Below are 17,156 nucleotides of genomic sequence, written 5' to 3'. Positions count from 1 at the left end.
TCTGTTTGGCTTGTCCTAGGATGGATGTCTTGTCCCAGTCAAAGTGGCGTCCTTCCTCATCCATATGTGAGGATACTAGTGATGTCAATTTGTGGCTAGATTTCTGCCTGTTTGTCCAATGTAGTGTTTGTTACAGTTCTTGCAAAGTGTTTTGTAGTCAACTAGCCACAAAAAGACATGACCCACACTCACTAGTATCCTCACATTTGGATGAGGAAGGACACCACTTCGACTGGGACAACACATCCATCCTAGGACAAGCCAAACAGAGACATGCATGAGAATTCCTAGAAGCATGGCATTCCAACTGGAACTCTATCAACAACACATTGACTTGGATCCCATTTATGACCCCCTGAGAAAAAGAACAGGGAATGACATCACTATAGAAAATGCTGTCACCACACGAAATTACATCACCAACCATAGGAATCTCAAACATATAAATAGAAAGCGGGCTATGCCAGCAGTGCTTCATCTGGAGGCTCACTGAAGATGTTACCCAGTACGGTGATGAAACATCTGAAAACAAACCTTCCAGCTCAGTGAGCAAACCTACATCCATAAGGAGACCAAAATTGTAAGCAATACTCCAGGTGTAATCTCACTAATGCTTTGTATAGTTGCAGCAACACTTTAGCAAACCTTTAGCAATAAATGTTAAAATTCCATTTGCCTTCCTTATTACCCGCTGAACTTGTATACTAGGCTTCTGTGATCCATGCACAAGAACATCCATATCATTATACACTCTGACATTTCTCTCCATTTCAATAGTTGCCTTTCTATTCCTCTGACTTAAATAGATAATCTCACATTTATCCACTTTATACTTCATCTGTCAGATTTTGGTGCATTCACCAAACCTACCCATATCCACTTATTAGTTTCATACTTCCACGTTGAAACTTACTTACTCACCTGTCTTCGTGTCATCTGCAAATTTGACCATTGTACATTTTTAAAAAAAGATAAAGGTAAAGTCTCCATTATCTCACCAGACTACCGGGCTACTGTCTCATTAAGAGAGAGAGCAAGAGAGTGATGTTTGCTGTTTGTTTAACCTGAGGGCCACTATACCTCAGTTAAAAGGGGAGATAAAGAAGAAGAGTTCTTCATGGTAACCTCAGCCAGTGTGGGAATTGAACCTCACTGTTGTATTCTATCTCTGCATCCAACTTATTAAAAATTTGAGGGCCAAGGAACTACTCTACTAGTTATGGTTTACCAACTAGAAACAGACCCATTTATTCTGATCCTCTGCTTTCTGTTGGCTAACTAATCCTGTATCCAAGATAATAGATTACCACTAACCCCATATCATCTTACTTTGTGTAGCACCTCATCAAATGCCTTCTGGATGTTCAGATATACTATACATAGGATCCCCTCTTAGAACATAGAACTTAGCGCAGTATAGGCCTTTCGGCCCTCAATGTTGCGCCTACCTGTGAAACCAATCTGAAGTCCATCTAACCTACACTATTCCAATATCATTCATACATTAATCCAATGACCATTTAAATGTCCTTAAATTTAACGAGTCTATTACTGTTGCAGGCAGGGTATTCCATGCCCCTGTTATTCTCTGAGTAAAGAAACTACCTCTGACATCTGTCCTATATCTTTCACCCTTCGATTTAAAGCTATGTCCCCTCGTGCTGGCCTCAAATCCTTCAGCCTTTTCTCATAAGACTTTCCCTCCATACCAGGCAACATCCTGGTAAATCTCCTCTGCACCCTTTCCAATGTTTCCACATCCATCCTATAATGTGGTGACTAGAACTGTATGCGACACTCCAAGTGCGGCTGCACCAGAGTTATGTACAGCTGCAGCATGACCTCATGGCTCTGAAACTCAGTCCCTCTATCAATAAAAGTTAACACACTGTACACCTTCTTAACAACCTTATCAACTTTGGGTGGCAACTTACAGGGATCTATGTACATGGACACTGAGATCTCTGCTCATCTACACAACCAAGAATCTTACCATTAGCCCATACATTGTATTCCTGTTACTCCTTCCAAAGTGAATTATCTCACACTTTTCCACATTAAACTCCATTTGTCACTTCTCAGCCCAGCTCTGCAGCTAATCTATATTCCTTTGTAACCTGCAACATCCTTCAACACTATCGATAACTCCACCGACCTTCGTGCCATCCGCAAATTTACCAACCCATCCTTCTACGTCCTCATCTAGATCATTTATAAAAATGACGAACAGCAGTGCCCCCAAAACAGATCCTGTGGTACACCATTAGTAACTGAACTCCAGGATGAACATTTCCCGTCAACCACTACCCTCTGTCTTCTTTCAGCTAGCTAATTTCTGATCCAAACTGACTAAATGACCCTCTATCCCATGCCTCTGTATTTTCTGCAATAGTCCACTGTGGGGAACAGTATCAAACACTTTACTGAAATCCATATACACCACATCAACTGCTTTACCCTCATCCACCTGTTTGGTCACCATCTCAAAGAACTCAATAAGGTTTGTGAGGCACTACCTATCCTTTACACAACCATGTTGACTATCCCTAATCAACTTATTCATCTCTAGATGATTATAAATCATATCTCTTATAACCTTTTCCAAGACTTTAACCACAACCAAAGTAAGGAGACAAAAGTGATTACTGCAGATGGGGGGCACGGTGGCACAGTGGTTAGCACTGCTGCCTCACAGGCCCAGAGACCTGGGTTCAATTCCCGCCTCAGGCAATGGTCAGTGTGGAGTTTGCACGTTATCCCCGTGTCTGTGTGGGTTTCCTCCGGGTGCTCTGGTTTCCTCCCACAGTCCAAAAATGCCCAGATTGGGTGAATTGTCCATGCTAAATTGTCTGTAGTGTTAGGCGAAAGAGTAAATATAGGGGAATGGGTCTGGGTGGGTTGCTCTGGGTAGGACATTCCACATGGAAGATTGGAACTGGGGTAAGGTGGGGAGGGAGGGAAAATGAGGATACTGGTGAAGTCCATATTGATGCCTACCAACCTCTGCATAAACTGCATCATCTGCTGACAGTTCTGCCACCTCCAAACGGACCCCACCACCAGAGGTAAATTTCCCTCCCCACCCTTATCCGCTTTCCGCAAAGACTGTTCCCTCCGTGAGTACCTGGTCAGGTCCACGCTCCCCACCCCCCAACAACCCACCCTCTTCTCCTGGCACCTTCCCCTGCCACCGCATGAATTGTAAAACCTGTGCCCACACCTCCTCCCTCACCACCATCCAAGGCCCCAAAGGAGCTTCCACGTCCATCAAAGTTTCACCTGCACATCCACCAATGTCATTTATTGTATCTGTTGCTCCCGATGCGGTCTTCTCTACATTGGGGAGACTGGACGCCTCCTGGCAGAGCGCTTTAGGGAACATCTCTGGGACACCCACACCAATCAACCACACCGCCCTGTGGCCCAACATTTCAACTCCCCCTCCCAATCTGCCAAGGACATGCAGGTCCTGGGCCTCCTCCATCACCTCTCCCTCACCACCCAACACATGGAGGAAGAACGCCTCATCTTCTGCCTTGGAACACTTCAACCCCAGGGCATCAATGTGGACTTCACCAGTTTCCCCATTTCCCCTCCTCCCACCTTACCCCAGTTCCAACCTTCCAGTTCAGCACCATCCTCATGACCTGTCCTACCTGCCAATCTCACTTCCCACCTATCCGCTCCACCCTCCTCTCTGTCCTATCACCTTCATCCCCACCTCCATCCACCTATTGTAGTTTTGGCTATCTTCTCCCCAGTCCCACACCCCTCCCATTTATCTCTCCACCCCAGAGGTGAGGGAGTGGTGGAGGAGGAGGCCCAGGACCTGCATGTCCTTGGCAGAATGGGAGGGGGAGTTCAAATGTTGGTCCACGGGGCGGTGGGGAGATCTCCTGAGGTGATGAGGTTGTGTATTGTCTGGGAGATGATGATTTGGTAATGGGAGGTGGGGTCATGGTCGAGTGGGCGGTAAGAGGAGGTGTCTTCGAGGTGGCGCCTGGCTTCAGTGGTGTAGAGGCCAGTGCGCCAAACTACCACTGCACCCCCTTTATCTGCTGGCTTGATGGTGAGGTTGGGATTGGAGCAGAGGGATTGGAGGGCTGCGCATTGTGAGGGTGAGAGGTTGGAGTGGGGGAGGGGTTAGATAGGTTCAGGCAGTTAATGTCTTGGCGGCAGTTGGAAATGAAGAGGTCGAGGGCAGGTAATAGGCCAGGGCGGGGTGTCCAGGTGGATGGAGTGTGTTGAAGGTGAGTAAAGGGGTCCTCGGAAGGGGGGTGGGAGTTCTGATTGTAAAAGTAAGCTCGGAGGCGGAGGCGGTGGAAGAAGTGTTTGACGTCACGGCGTGTGTTAAATTCATTGATGCGTGGACGGAGGGAGATAAAGGTAAGGCCTTTGCTGAGGACTGATCATTTGTCCTCAATGAGGGAGAGATCGGCGGGGATGGTGAAAGCTCGGCAGGGTTTGGAGCTAGGACCTGGTGTAGGTATGGAGCTGGGAGTGGGGGGGGGGGTGGGGGCGGAGCCTGTTACTGGAGTGGTGTGGTGAGGGGGGGAAATGGGGGTGGAGTCATGAGCAGGGGTAATATTCCCCTCAGGGTATGGGGGGGTGGGGATAGTGACAGTGGGATCTTGGGGGCTGTCAGCAGAATGCAGGTGAGTGGCGTTGGTGGGGGCGGAAGTCGTGGCAAACACGCAGTAGGCGGGGCAGAAGTTGCTGAGTGTGTGACATCAGCGATGACGTGAGGGGCGGAAGTGATGTCACAAATGGTGAATGTGAAACCGTGAGGGGTGGAACTACCTGTGGAAGCAGTCATGATGGGGGCAGAAGTGACGTCATCAATCACCATAGGGGTGGTAGCTGTACCAGTCTCATAACTAATGGTGGCTGAGTTGTTCCGGAGGCCAAGGGAACCTTCTGGAATGTTTGAGGAGTGCTGATTATGGAGGTGGGTATGTAAAAGTTTGTTGTACTTACAGTTTTGATGTTTGAAATGGCGTTGAAATACTGTTTGTTAAGAGTATGAATTCTTCTTAGGATATAGTACAGGGGTCCTTTGCAGTTCTGAGAGAGTGTGGCCCTCACTCAGTGAGTGAGGCATAACTGACTGTAGAGAGGTTAGGTTCCGGTGCATGGCTGTGAGTGTGGAGCAGAGGAGCCTGAAGGAGAACCATTGCTGGTGGTTTTGAATCTGTAGTCTGCACTGGTTGTCCTGTTCAGATCCAAACTGTGCTGGTTTAACTGTAGTCTGGAGTCCATGTGGGATCAGTTGGCTGTGGAGGCAAGCACTGAGGAAGCAGATGTGGCTGTGGTAGCGAGTCTGTTTCAGGACGTGGTTGAAGAGCTTCAGGGCAGAGGAGATGACCTGGGGGTTGCAGTGAGAGAGAGACTGACTGAGATTCTTGTGGAGAGAGGAGGAGAACTTCTTCAAGGTAGGCATCCTTGCAAGAGGATTCTCAGTAAGGTGAAAATCAACTAGGCGAAAGTGAGGACTGCAGATGCTGGAAACCAGAGTCTAGATTAGAGTGCTGCTGGAAAAGCACAGCAGGTCAGGCAGCATCCGAGGAGCAGGAAAATCGACATTTTGGGCAAAAGCCCTTCATCAGGAACGAAGGCAGGGAGCCTTCAGCATGGAGAGATAAATGGGAGGGGGTAGTGACTAAATTGTGGTCACTACCACCAAAGTGCTCACTTACCGCCAAATCCAACACCTGGCCAGGTTCATTACCTAGTACCAAATCCAATGTGGCTTCGCCCCTTGTTGGCCTCTCTATATATTGTGTCAGGAAAGCCTTCAGCGCACATTGGACAAAAACTGACCCATCTAAAGTACCTGAACTAAAGTATTTCCAGTCAATATTTGGATAATTAAAGTCCCCCATAACAACTACCCTGTTATTCTCGCTCCTATCCAGAACTATCTTTACTATCCTTTCCTCTATATCTCTGGAACTATTCGGAGGCCTATAGAAAACTCCCAACAGAGAGACCTCTCCTTTCCTGTTTCTAACCTCAGCCCATACTACCTCAGTAGGTGAGTCCTCATCACATGTACTTTCTGTTACTGTATTACTGTTCTTGACTAACAATGCTGCACCTCCCCCTCTTTTACCATCTTCTCTGTTCTTACTGAAGCATCTAAACCCCAGAACCTGCAACAACCATTCCTGTCCCCACTCTAACCATGTTGGCCACAACATCAAAATCCCAGGTACCCACCTTATTCTGGATGCTCTTGGTGTTGAAGTAGACACATGTCAAATCACCTTCCTTCTTGCCAGTGAACTCTTGCAACCTTGAAACTTATTCCTGACCTCACTACTCTCAACTTCCTGTACAACGGAGCTACAATTCAGGTTCCCATCCCCTTGCTGCATTAGTTAAAATCCTCCCAAAGAGCATTAGCAAAGAGCAAACATTGCCCCCCCCCCTCTCTCTCTCTCTCTCTCTATCTCTCTCTATTCCTCATCTTGTTTGCATGTGGCACGGGTAACAAACCAGAGATAACAACTCAGTTTGTTCTAGCTCTAAGCTTCCACCCTAGACTCTTGAATTTCTGCCTTGCATCCCCAGCCCTTTTCCTACTTCTGTTACTGGTGCCTATGTGGAAAACAACTTGGGGCTGATCCCCCTCCCCCTTAAGGATCTGGAAAACATGATCCGAGACATCAGGGACCCTGGAACCTGGAGGCAACACACTAACCATGAGTCTGTCTTGTTCCCACAGAATATCCTATCTGTCTCCCTAACTACGGAATTCCCAATGACTAATCTCTCATCCTCTTCCCCCTTCCCTTCTGAGTAACAGCTCAGACCACATGGCTTACCCCGGTTGGTCTTCCCCTCCAACAGTATCCAAAATGGTATACTTGTTATTGAGGGGAACAGCCACTGGGGCTCCCTGCACTGTCTACCTGTTCCCTTTCCATCCCCTGACTGTAACCAATCTACATTTTTTCTGTACTTGTGGTGTGACTACCTTCCTGTAACTCCTCTCAATTACGCCCTTAGCCTTCCGAATGATCCGAAGTTCACCCAGCTCCAGCTCCTGTACCCTAACGAGGTTTCCAAGGAGTTAGAGTTGGGTGCACTTCCCGCAGATGAAGTCAGTGGGGACACTCGCGGTGACCTTTACCTTCCTTTTCCCCTTGCTTGTTACATCTTCAAAGAACTCTGGCAATGTAGTCAAACATGATTTACCTTTCATAAGATCAGGCCGACTCTGATCAATTGCATTTTGACTTTCCAAATGTCCTGTTATTACTTCCTTAACTATGGATTCCAACAATTTCCCAATGACATTTGTTAAACTAACTGGTCTATAGTTTCCTATTTTCTGCTTCCCTCCCATTTTAAACAGGAGAGTTATAATGGCATTATCCAATCCACTGTTGCCTTTCCCACATCCAGGGAATATTATAACCAATGGCTTCACTATGTCTACTGCCATTTCCTTTATGACCCTGGATTGTAGTCCATCTAGCCCTGGATACATGTCTACCTTCAATCCCATTAGTTTGCTCAGTACTTTTTTCCCTGGTAGTGATAATTATTCTACATCCTTCCCTTTCGATAATCTCTGCACTACCTACTACTCTTGGGATGAGATTAGTCAGGTGGTGTAGTGGTTAGCCCTGCTGCCTCACGGCGTTAGGGACCTGGGTTCGATTCCAGCCTCGGGTGATTGCCTGTCTGAAGTTTACATATTCTCCCCGTGTCTGCGTGGGTTCCCTCTGGCTGCTCTGGTTTCCTCCCACAATCCAAAGACATACAGGTTAGGTGAATTGGCCACACTTGGTGTTCAGGGATGTGTAGGTGAAGTGCATTAGTCAGGGGTAAATATAGTGGAGGGGAAATGGGTCTGGATGTGATTAGGCTCTTCGGAGGGTCAGTGTGAACTTGTTGGGCTGAAGGGCCTGTTTTAACACTGTAGGAATTCTAATCTGTTCTCCACCATGAAAATTGGGGGAAAATGTTGATTAAGTGACTCTGCCAATTCTGTGTTCTCCATTATTAACACCCCAGTCTCATTCTCCAAAGAAGCAGCATTCACTTTAGCTACTTGGTCAGCAATAACCTGCTCAGTGATGCCCAGCTTGGGTTGCACCAGGGCCACTCAGTTCCTGACCTCATTATAGCCTTCGTTCAAACATGGACAGAAGAGCTGAATTCCAGAGGTTAGGGGGAGAGTGACTGCTCTTGATATCAAGGCCACATTCAACCATCAAGATGCCTGAGTAAAACTGGAATCAATGAGAATCAAAGGAAAAGCTCTTTGTTTGGAGTTATACCTGGCACATGGGAAGATGGCTGTGGTTGTTGGAGGTCCATCATCTCAGCTCCTGAACATCTCTGCAGGAGTTCCTCAGGGGAGTGCCCTCAGCGCCATCTTCAGCTGCATCATCAATGACGTTCCCTCCATTAGCGAAGAAGTGGGAATGTTCTCTGATGATTCCACATTGATCTACACCAATTATGACTCCACCGACACAGAAGCAATCCATGGCTAAATATAACAAGACCTGGACAATATTCAGGCTTGGGCTGACAAGTGGATAGTAACATTTGCGCCACACAAATGCCAAGCAAGTACCATCTCTTGAAAGAGACAATCTAACCACTACCCCTTAACATTCAATGGTGTAACCGTCACTATCAATATCCTGGGGGTTATCACTGACCAGAAACTCAACTGGACTCACCACATTAAAACAATGGCTACAAGAGTAGGTCAGAGGTTAAGAACACTGCTGTGAGTAACTCACCTCCTGGCTCCCCAGAGCCTGTTCATCATCTACAAGACACAATTCAGGAGTGTGATGGAATACTTCCCACTTGCCTAGTTGGGTGCAGCTCCAACAACACTCAAAAAGTTTGACACCATCCAGGACAAAGCAGCCATTTGATTGGCACCACATCCACAAACACCAACTCCCTCCACCATCGATGCTCAGTTGCAGCAATGTGTACTATCTACAAGATACGCTGCAGAAATTTACCAATGATACTTAGACAGTACCTTCCAAACCCATGACCATTTCCATCTAGAATGACAAGGGCAGCGGATACATGGGAACACCACCCCTGCAAATCACTTACCATCCTGATTTGGAAATATAGTGCCGGTCCTTCATTGTTGCTGGGTCAATATCCTGGAATTCCCTCCCTAATGGCATTGTGGGTCTACCCACAGCAGGTGAACTGTCGCAGTTCAAGAAGGCAGCTCACCCCCATCTTCTCAAGGACAACTAGGGACAGGTAATAAATGCTGGGCCCAGCCGGAGAGACCTATGTCCCACGAGTCCCACAACCTTGTCAGAATGCTCCTGAACCCTCTCCATCAGCCTACCATCAGACCCAACCCGAGCCCCCATACGCACCCTCCTGCTGCCTGAGAGGACACCCACCTTCCTTGCCCTTGTCCACCCCCCATAAGACCTGGTTTCTCCCACCTAACTACTCTAAACACTACATCACTTATCTGGCTCTCTTCCCACTTAGTATCAGATGGATCTGAAAACTTATCCCCTATCCAACCTGTACAATTGGTACTGTAGTTATCCTTTTCATCTGGTATTATAACCCTGGTACCATACTCTGTCCTTTGCTGCCACCCTACTTACCTGGCACCTTGCCTAAATGACAGCCTATCTCCCTGGTACCCCAGGACTCTACCCTCCTAGCACCCTATTTATCTAGCACTATACCCACCTGGCAGTCTATCTACCTGGCACTGTAGCAACTTGGCATGCTGCCTGGCACTATATCCACTTGGCACTCTGCCTAGAACTATACCCACTTGGCACCCTATCCACATGGCACTATACTGATTTGGCACTTTATTTACCTGGCACTATACACACATGGCACCAAGTCTACCTGGCACCATGCTCCATACCGCCCAAGCTACTGAACACCGCGCTTCACGTCTATATTTACCATTTGCCAGCATCTGTCACAGTGGCTGCGAAGAACCTTTCAATCTCGGAACATCGGGTAAAGGGGAATGTGGTTAGTCTGTCCCAGACAGTGTCAGTGTGGAGTACCATTGTGGATTATCACAACAGCATGACCAGAATCTCAGATCAGAAATGGTCATGGGAGTGACACTGCTTTGAAAATCCATCCCAACGTTCTGATGAGTCCTGGAATACAGTGCTGAAATCTGCTGAAGACTACCCGAGGTTGGATGATGCTACAAAGGCCCAGGACCCTTTCCTCAGAGCGGGGCAGCCTGGGTTAATCTCATCACGGCCTGAGCTGTTGCCCAATCACTGATCATGCACCATATAACAGGCTTGATGACCTTGAGCAGGGCACGGAGAGGAAATCTGAAAATCTAAATGCAAAACCCAGAAGACAGTGATTGTTTTGTTACAAGTAGGGGGTTTAATATTATTTAGTCTCATGAGGTTCTGTTGCTGGAATCCAAGGGGCTTTCTCCAAGAACGCTTTAGTGACAGCTTTATAGATGCATACATTCTCTTCAAGAGCATTCCCAGTGCATTCTACATAATTGCATGACCCTGATATTGTCATCACATCGTTACTCAAACTGCTGAAGTCTTATTATTCAACATAAACACCAAGAGGAATGAGGGAAGTTTTGCCAAAACTGTACAAGGCACAAGTCAGACCACAGCTGGAATACTATGAACAGTTTTGGGTCGCTAATCTGTGGAAGGTTAGGCTGCTATTGGAGGCAGTTCAGAGGAAGCTCACTGCATGGATCCCAGGTTTAGAGGGACTATCTTATGAGGAAAGGTTGAGTAGGTTGGGCCTGTACTCAACTGAGTTTAAAAGAATGAGAGGTGACTTACTGAAACGCATGAGCTGCTAAAACAGCTGGACAGGGTAGATGCAGTTTTGCTTTTTTTTAACCCATTTGTGGGACGTTGACATCTCTGGCTGGGCCCAGCATTTACTACCTGACCTTAGTTGCCCCTTGAGAAGGTTGGCCTGAACTGCTTTCTTGAACGCTGCAGCCCATCTGCTGTGAGTTGACCCCCAGTGTCCTTAAGGGAGGGAATGCCAGGATTTTGACCCAATGACACTGAAGGAAAGGTGATATATTTCCAAGTCAGGATGCTGAGTGGCTTGGAAGGGAATGTGCAGGGGGTAGTGTTCCCCTGTATCTGCTGCTCCCGTCCTTCTAGATAGAAGTGGTTGTGGATTCAGAAGGTGGCTTCTGAGGATCTTTGGTGAATTTCTGTAGTGCATCTTCAATATAGTACACATTATTGTGACTGAACTTGGGAGTGGGTGTTTGTGGATGTGGTGCCAATCAAGCAGCTGCTCTGTCCTGAATGGTGTCAAGCTTCTTGAGTGTTGTTGGACCTGCACTCATCCAGGCAAATGGGGAGTATTCCATCACACTCTTGACTTGTGCCGTGTAGATAGTGGACAGGGGAGTCAGGAGGTGGGTTACTCACTGCAGTATTCCTAGCATCTGGCCTGCTCTTGTGGCCATTGTGTTTATGTGGTTAGTTCAGTTGAGTTTCTGGTCAATGATAACCCCCAGGATACTGATAGTCAGGGAATCAGTGATGGCAACACTGTTGAATGCCAAGGGGTGGTGCTGAGATTGTCTATTATTGGTGATGGTCATAGCATGGATTTGTGTGGCACAAATGTTATTTGTCAGTTGTCAGCCCAAGCCTGGATATTGTCCAGATCTTGTTGCATTTGAACACGGACTGCTTCAGTATTTGAGGAGTTGTAATTGGCACTAAATATTATGCAATCATCAGCGAACATCCCCACTTCTGACCTTATGATGGAGGGAAGGTCATTGATGAAGCAGCTGAAGATGGTTGGGCCTAGGACACTACCCTGAGGACCTCCTGAAGAGACATCATGGAGCTGAGATGACTGACCTCCAACATTCACAACCATCTTCCAATGCATCATGTATGACACCAACTCAGGGAGTTTGCCCCCTGACACCTATTGATTCCAGTTTTGACAGGGGTCCTTGATGCCACAGTCACTCGAATGAAGTCTTGATGTCAAGGTTGTCACTCTCACCTCATCTCTGGAATTCAGCTCTTTTGTTCATGTTTGTACTAAGGTTGTAATGAGGTCTTTTATGGGAGAATCTAGGACCAAAGGGCATCATCTCAGAGTAAGGGGTCAAAGATTTGAGAGAGAGATGATTTCTTCTCTCGGAGGGTAGTAAATCCGTGGAATTCTGTATCACAGAGGGCTATCGAGGCTTGGTCGTTAAGTATGTTCAAGGCTGAGCTGGACAGATTTTTAATCAATGAGGGTACCAAAAATTATGGGAGAAACGGCAGGGAAGTGCAGTTGATGATTATCACATTAGCCATGATAGAATGGCAGTGCAGACTCAATGGGCTGAATGGCTTGCTTCTGTTCCTATGGTCTTCTGGTTATAAGGACGTGGACTGGTGGTAGGAAAGGACATGTGGCAGATGCTGTATCAAGTATGTAAGTGTGAAGAGATTGGTTTTAGCAAGAAGAGTAAGGAGGGGCAAAATCAGCAAAAGGGGATGCATCTGAATGGGGAGGAAGAACAGGGTATCTCTTGGGGTATATGTTGTGGGCATCAAGAGACATGGCTACAGGCCGATCAGGGCTATGAACTAAATATCCAAGAATGCCTGTCCTATCGAAAGGTGGGGAGAGGGGGACGGGACACCTCAGCAGGAAGAAATGAAATTAAATCAGCAACAAAATGTGATATAGAGTCAGAAGGCATGGAATCTGTGTGGGTTGAGTTGACTGACCACAAAGGAGAAAAGGACCTTGATGAGAATTGTTTACAACTCCCCCTTGTAATAGGGTGTGGGGCAGAAAGTAAACCAGGAGATCAAATAAACATGTACTAAAGGCTCTCATACAATAAACATGGGGGACTTCAACGTGCAGGTGGACTGGGAAAATCAGGGTGGTAGCAGATCCCAAGAAAAGGAATGTCTCCGAGATGTTTTTTTTTTGGAGCAGCTTGTGGGAGAGCCCACTTGGGAATAAGAAATCCTGGATTTGGAGTTGTGTAATGAGGCAGACTTGGTTAGGGAACTTAAGGTGAAGGATCCCCTAGGGGGCATTGACCATAATATGATCGAATACACCCTGCAGTTTGAGAGGGAGAAGATTGAATCAGATGTAACAGTATTACAATTGAGTAAAGGTAACAACAAAGACATAAGGGAGGAGCTGGCCAGAGTTGATTGGATGGGGAGGTAAAAACAATGACTGCAGATGCTGGAAACCAGATTCTGGATTAGTGGTGCTGGAAGAGGAGCCTAGCAGGGAAGATGGTGGAGCAGTAATGGCAGGAGTTTCTGAGGGTAACCTGGAAGGCACTGCAGAAATTCATTCCAAGGAAGAAGAAACATACTAAGGGGAGGATGAGGGAACCATGGCTGGCAAGGGAAACCAGGGACAGCAGAAAGCAAAATAAAAGCATACAATGTGGTGAAGATTAGTGGGAAGCCAGAGGATTGGGAAGTCTTTAAAAACCAGCAGAGGACGTAAAAGCAATAAGAAGGGGAGTAGATGAGATATGAAGCAAACTAGCTAGTAATAGAAGAGAAGATTGAAAGAATATATAAAAGGTAAGAGTGGGACATAGGGCCACTGGAAAATGAGGCTGGAGAAGGAGTAATGAGGAACAACAAAATGACGGAGGAACTGAATAGCTACTTCGCATCGGTTTTCACAATGGAAGACAACAGCAACAAACCAGAACTTCAGGAAACTCAGGGCAGAGGTGAGTGTAGTGGCCATCACTAAGGAGAAAGTACTGGGAAAGCTGAAAGGTCTGAAGGTGGATAAATCACCCGGACTGTATAGACTACACCCCAGAGTTCCGAACGAGATAGCCGAGGGGATTGTAGAGGTGGTGATCTTTCAGGAATCACTGGAGTCAGGTGAAGATTGGAAAATAGCTAATGTAACACCCCAGCTTCAGAAGGGAAGGAGGCAGAAGACAGGAAATTATAGGCCAGTCAGTCTGACCTCGGTCACTGGTAAGATTTTAGCGTGCATTATTAAGGAGGAGATTGCAGAGTACTTGGAAGTGCTTTGTAGTATAGGGCTCAGTCAACACAGTTATATCTAACAAATCTGTTAGACTTCTTTGAGCCAGTTGGGCAAAGAAGAGCCAGTGGCCGTGATCTATTTGGATTTCCAGAGGGCCTTTGACAATGTACTGCACAGGAGGCTGCTAAGTAAGTGCCAATGGTGTTAGGGACAAGGTACTGGCATTGATAGAGGACTGGCTGACTGGCAGAAGGTAGAGAGTCAGGATAAAAAGGTCTTTTTCAGGATGACAGCCGGTGACTGGAGTTTCGCAGTGGCCTGTGTTGGGACCACAACTATTCATATTATGCATTAATGATCTGGGCAAGTGGCTGAGTTAGCTGGTGACACAAAGATAGGTAGAGGGACAGATAGTGTTGAGGAAGTGGTGAGGTTGCAGAAGGACTTGGACAGGCTGGGAGAGTGGGCAAAGGATTGGCAAATGGAATATAATATGGGAAAGTGGAAGGTCATGTGCTTTGATAGGAAGAATAGAGGTGTATACTTTTTTTTTAATGAGAAAGGTTTTGGAAATCTGAAGCACAAAGAGACTTGGGAGTCCTAGCTGTTTTAAGCTTAACATATTGGTCAGTTGACATTTAGGAAGGCAAATGCAGTGATAGCATTCATTTCAAGAGGGCTAGAATACAAGAGCAGGGATGAACTGCTGAGGCTGTATATGGAATATTGTGAGCACCTTATTTTGGTCCCCATATCTGAGGAAGGATGTGCTGATATTGGATGGGATCCGGAGGAGGTCTATAAGGCAATGAAGAACTTGAGGAGGAGTGGTTGAGGACTCTGGCTCCCAATGGACTGCTGAAGGATAAAGGAGATATGATTGAAACTTACATAATACTGAGAGGACTGGATAGAGTGAATGTGGAGAAAGTTTTTACACAAATAGGAGAGACTAGAGCTGAGGGCACAGCCTCAGAGTGAAGGGATGACCTAGGACTGGAATTTCTTCAGCTATAGGGTGATGAATCGAAAAAACCCATTGCCACAGAGGGCTGTGGAAACCAAGTCATTGAATGTCATTAAGACAGATAGCTAGGCTCTTGATTCGTAAGGGGATCAAAAGTTAAAGGGAGAAGGTGGGAAAATTAGGTTGGAATTGAGCTCTGGTAAATATGAGCTGATGAACTTTGGTTCTGAATATGCAGGGGGATATGACATTCAAGGAGGCTAGGAAACTAGGTAAAAGCAGTGTGTGGAATTCCAGATCAAAGATGGAATTAGTGCAGTAGTTACAGATGACCATGGTTCAGGAGATCAGGATGGAGGGTTGGTTTAGCTGGAGATGAGGAACAGCAGGGGACAAAGTCATAAGTGAGAGTGATTCACAGGTCAGTGAACACGACAATCTGTACAAGCAGAAACAAACTAGAACAAGCTGTTCTGAAGAAGGGTTATGGACTTGAAACATTAGCTCTGTTTTCTCTCTTCACTGATACCTCTAGACCAACTGATTTTCTCCACTATTTTCTGATTTTGTTTATTTCAGATCTCAAGCATCGACAGTTCTTTGTCCTCACTTTTGATCCCAAAAGCCTCCATAGTCAAAGGACCATCCTTCACCATTTCAGACAATTCCAGCAGAACGCTATCACCAAACACATCTTCCTCTCACTCCCCCTGTCTGCATTTTCACAGGGATTGTTCCCTCCTGGACAGCCTAGTCCATTCCGCAACCACCAACTCCACCCTCCCTCCCCACGGCACCTTCCCATGTAACTGCAGAAGGTGCAACACGTGCCCCTTCCCCTCCTCCCTGCTCACCATCCAAGGGCCTAAACAGGCTTTCCAGGGGAAGCAGCATTTCCAGTGGACCTCCTCCCAATCCTGTGGATTTATTCACTGCACTCAATGTGGCCTGCTCTACATTGGAGAAACCAAACACGGACTGGGTGACCACTTTGTCGGGCACCTCCGACTGTGCACAAGCAGAACCCCAATCTTTACAAAGCCACTCATTTCATCACAGCGTCCAATCGCGTGCCCCATGTGTCTGTTCTCAGCACGCTGCAGTGTTCCAGTGAATCCGAGCGCAAATCTGGAGGAACAACATCACATCTTCAGACTGGGCACTTTACAGCCTCTGGAGCTTAATATTGAGCTCAACATCTTCAGATTGTGAACATTTCTTACCTCTCTTTTAGCTTGTTATCATGTCCTCTCTCCCCTCCCCCCATTCCAGTTACTGTCCTTCCCAGTCTGGCAGGAGACACACCAATGTTCTGCCGTTCTCACATTCCCATCACTTAATCTGAGCTATCAGCATCTTTTCTTCACCAGCACCCTACACCCACTAACACCACACCCTCCCACCCCAAACTATAGTATAAATGCTGTCCCCTCCACACTTCACTTCAGCTCTGATGAAGAGTCATGTAAACCCAAAATGTTAGCTTGCTTTCTCTCCATGGATACTATCTGACCCATTGGTGATCTCCAGCATTTGTTGCTTTCAGTTATTTTCATGTCTGTTCTCTGCAGTAAAAGTCAACTTGAAGAAAACGCGGTTACCTTTCCTCCAGTGGTTGCTGTGAACCTGTAAATTTTGGATTGGTAAATCAGTCATTTTCCACATGAATCAGTGACTTTATACTTCTTACAAGTCAATGGACACTTACAGAGAAACACATAGCGTCATAGAGTCATAGAGACGTACAGCATGGAAACAGACCCTTCGGTCCAGCCCGTCCATGCTGACCAGATATCCCAACCCAATCTAGTCCCACCTACCAGCACCCGGCCCATATCCTTCCAAACCCTTCCTATTCATATACCCATCCAAATGTATCTTAAATGTTGCAATTGTACCAGCCTCCATCACTTCCTCTGGCAGCTCATTCCATACATGTACCACCCTCTGTCTGAAAATGTTGCCCCTTAGGTCTCTTTTATATCGTTCCCCTCTCACCCTAAACCTATGCCCTCTAGTCCTGGACTCCCCCAACCCAGGGAAAAGACTTTGCCTATTTACCCTATCCATACCCCTCATAATTTTGTAAACCTCCATAAGGTCACTCCTCAGCTTCCGATGCTCCAGGGAAAACAGCCCCAGCCTGTTCAGCCTCTCCCTATAGCTCAAATCCTCCAACCCT

This window comes from Chiloscyllium punctatum, chromosome 10 (genome assembly GCF_047496795.1).
Source record: "Chiloscyllium punctatum isolate Juve2018m chromosome 10, sChiPun1.3, whole genome shotgun sequence".
Classification (NCBI taxonomy): domain Eukaryota; kingdom Metazoa; phylum Chordata; class Chondrichthyes; order Orectolobiformes; family Hemiscylliidae; genus Chiloscyllium; species Chiloscyllium punctatum.
Note: the sequence above shows the minus strand (reverse complement) of the source record.